The sequence below is a fragment of the Triticum aestivum genome, chromosome 6D (genome assembly GCF_018294505.1).
Source record: "Triticum aestivum cultivar Chinese Spring chromosome 6D, IWGSC CS RefSeq v2.1, whole genome shotgun sequence".
Classification (NCBI taxonomy): Eukaryota; Viridiplantae; Streptophyta; class Magnoliopsida; order Poales; family Poaceae; genus Triticum; species Triticum aestivum.
This window is the reverse complement of record NC_057811.1, coordinates 155,808,469-155,812,152: the sequence shown is the minus strand read 5'-3', so window position 1 is coordinate 155,812,152 and position 3,684 is coordinate 155,808,469. Positions and strand designations below refer to the sequence as shown.

The 3,684-nt window shown below is 60.2% G+C and overlaps 1 pseudogene; it reads left to right on the top strand.

Moving 5' to 3' along the window:
• Nucleotides 1–421: 421 nt before the first annotated feature.
• LOC123144262 (protein LYK5-like) lies at nucleotides 422–2,801 on the top strand (annotated as a pseudogene).
• The last annotated feature ends 883 nt before the right edge of the window (nucleotides 2,802–3,684 follow it).

The window sequence follows — 3,684 nt, the reverse complement described above, 5'->3', positions numbered from 1 at the left end:
GGGTTAGGTGGCCGCCTGCCACGCGGTCCCGACGCGGACGAGGCGCGCGTCCGTTTGTTGTCCGCCGCGACCCAAACCCGACGCAAGTTTGCGCTCGAAATGGGTCGGTCCGGACACAAAACGGACAAAATGGGTCCAGACCGTCGCGCGCTGGGCCGCCTCGTTTGTCCATTTTACCCCAATCGGACGGGGCCGGACAGGATAGGGTCGCCCGGTGGAGTTGGCGTTAGATATGCCGATTTGGCGGAGTATTGTCCCGGGCTTCTGTGATCCACGTGATGGTATCCGGCATGTCTTCCAGCAGTTGCCCGGCCGCGTCGACCAACGCTCTGTGCATCGCGAGAAAATCGCGAAGCAGATCCTGGGTGCGGCCGTGGGTACATCGCCAGAAAACCTGGTCTCGTGGCGTCCTTTTTCCGAAATGGAAGACTCGAAGACGAGCGAAAAGATTGACTACTTACGCCGTTGACCCATCTTCTAGCTCCAGCTGTAGCCTATGCTCTGCAGCAACCACCCAGCGGAAAGAAGAAAGCAGAGCCACCTATAATTCCGTCCGTCCATCGTACCGCCGCATACCCGGCCAAGAACGCCAGCCACAGTGCCACAACCCCACCCGGATCCGTCCCCCAAAGCAATGGCCGCTCCGCCGCGCAAGCGGGGGCTCGCCTTCCGCACGGCGGCGCTCGCGCTCCTCGCCATCCTCGCCGTCGCGCGAGGGCAGCAGCAGTACGAGGCCAACGCGCATACCAATTGCTACGGCAGAAACGGCAGCTCCGTGCTCGGCTACACCTGCAACGCCACCGCTGCGGCCGCTCCCTGCGCCACCTACGTCGTCTTCCGCTCCTCCCCGCCGTACTACGGCACGGCCGTCTCCATCTCCTACCTCCTCGGCTCCGATCCGGCCGCTGTCGCGGACGCCAACGGCGTTCCCACCGTCTCCCCGCTCGCCGACTCCTGCCTCGTGCTCGCGCCTGTCCCCTGCGGCTGCTCTCCGCGCGGCTACTACCAGCACAACTCCAGCCACACCATCCAGTTCCGCGGCGAGACCTACTTCATCATCATCATCGCCAACAACACCTACCAGGGCCTCACCACCTGCCAGGCGCTCCTCGCGCAGAACCCCAGGCACGGCAGCCGCGACCTCGTCGCCGGGAACAACCTCACCGTGCCGATCCGCTGCGCGTGCCCCTCGCCGGCACAGGCCGCCGCCGGGGTCAGGCACCTGCTCACCTACCTCGTCATGTGGGGCGACAGCGTCTCGGCCATCGCCGACCGCTTCCGTGTCGACACCCAGGCTGTGCTCCAGGCCAACAACCTCACCGCTAGCGAGATCATATTTCCCTTCACCACTCTGCTCATCCCGCTCAAGAGCGCGCCCACGCCGGACATGCTCGTGTCGCGGGCGCCGCCGCCCGCACCAGCGCCACCGCAGGCCCAGCAGCCGCCGGCATCTAGCAGCGGGAAGTGGATTGCCGTCGGCGTCGGTGTTGGTGTCGGCGTTCTTGCGCTGGCGGGCCTTATAGGACTGACCTTGTTATGTGTCCGCCGGCGGCGTCCCCGGCCAGGCGTTGGGGAAAGGAGCCGTGGGAGCAAGGTGATTCTCGACGTGCCCTCGTCGGCGGATTACGACGCTCTTGCCTCGGGCAAGCATACATCGTCGGCTATGACGACCTCCTCGTCTTCATCGGCGTTGGTGTCCAGCGACGCGCGCGCGGCGGTGGAGTCTCTGACCGTGTACAAGTATTCCGACCTCGAGAAGGCGACGGCGGGGTTCTCGGAGGACCGGCGGGTCAAGAACGCGTCCGTGTACCGCGCGGAGTTCAACGGCGACGCGGAGGCGTGAAGCGGGTGGCCGGCGATGTGAGCGGCGAGGTCGGCATCCTGAAGCGCGTGAACCACTCCAGCCTTGTCCGCCTGTCCGGTTTCTGCGTCCACCACGGCGACACCTACCTCGTCTTCGAGTTCGCCGAGAACGGCGCGCTCAGCGACTGGCTCCACGGCGGCGGCGCCACCCTCGTGTGGAAGCAGCGCGTGCAGGCGGCGTTCGACGTTGCCGACGGCCTCAACTACCTCCATCACTACACCAACCCGCCGTGCATGCACAAGAACCTCAAGAGCAGCAACGTCCTCCTCGACGACGACCTCCGCGCCAAGGTGTCAAGCTTCGCGCTAGCGCGGTCGGTCCCCATGGGCGCCGACGGTGGCGACGCGCAGCTGACCCGCCACGTCGTGGGCACCCAGGGGTACCTGGCCCCGGAGTACCTGGAGCACGGCCTCATCACGCCCAAGCTCGACGTTTTCGCCTTCGGCGTCATCCTCCTCGAGCTGCTGTCCGGGAAGGAGGCGACATTCGACGGCGGCGACAAAAGGGGGGAGACGCTGCTGTGGGAGTCCGCGGAGGGGCTGGTCGTCGACGGCGAGGACGCGCGCGGCAAGGTGCGGGCGTTCATGGACCCGCGGCTGAGCGGCGACTACCCGCTGGACCTCGCCGTCACCGTGGCATCGCTGGCGGTGAGGTGCGTGGCGAGGGAGCCCAGAGGGCGGCCGTCCATGGACGGGGTGTTCGTGACGCTGTCGGCGGTGTACAACTCCACGCTGGATTGGGATCCATCGGATTGCGGCAACTCTCGCTCTTCGATCATGGGGAGATAGTACCGCAGAGCAAAATCACTTGATGCGTAATCTGTTGGTGTAGCGAGAGTTAAGAACCAAATGTACAGCAGCTTTTCCCCATCCGGTGTAACCACTTGCTCTGTCCCAAAATATAAAAACATTTTTCACACTACACTAGTATAAAAAACGTTTTTATATTATAAAACGGAAGGAGCAAAAATCAGCTAAAAGAAAACTACAAACAAAAATTATGGCATGGAGGGGATTTTTAATTTTAGGTGTGGCAGTACTATTAAGAGGTGATCAGCATAATTACAAATCAGTTTTTTAATACAGTACAGACGCAATTGTTCATATACACACATACACTCACCCCTATGAACGTACGTACGCACACCCTACTCCTATGAGCATCTCCGAAAGACTGAGCCGACATATCATCTTGAAATTTACGAAGTCACCGTAGGCATCTCGTCGTTGACGGGAACGTCTCCTCTCACTGAATGCGCATCGCCGGGAATCCAAAAATAAATGCGAGCACTAGACTTGAACCCTGATGGGCTTGAGATACCACAGTCCCTCTAACCATCCAACCATAGATTGGTCTGCAATTTCAAATCAGTTGCTGGATGCTCAGACTGTTGCACATGGCTGCTATGAAGCCCATCATGGCTGACTCGTTCGGTTGAAAGACAGGCGGCCCCATGCTTCCGCTGCATCTATAATGGTGCTAGGGCATGTCTCTCTCACTGCAAAAATTTGCACCGGCATCCGTCAATCCACAGATAAATTTAGAAGTTAATTCAGATTTGACCCTGGTTCGAATTTTTTCGAGATCCGGCCTTTTTCCTATGGCCGGGGTCGATGGCGGTAGGGTTGCATGTCCTATCGTAAAAAAATTGTAAGTATCAAATACAGTGCTTGTACGCACCTCCCGCCGGGCACCTCGGCGGTAGGGTTGCACAGGCTACAATTAGTCTGTTTGACGGTAGGGCTGCACCGCGCTGATATGGATAACTTGCCTACCGCTAAAGACTTTGGCGGCAGGCTGTTATACAACATAGGATCCTC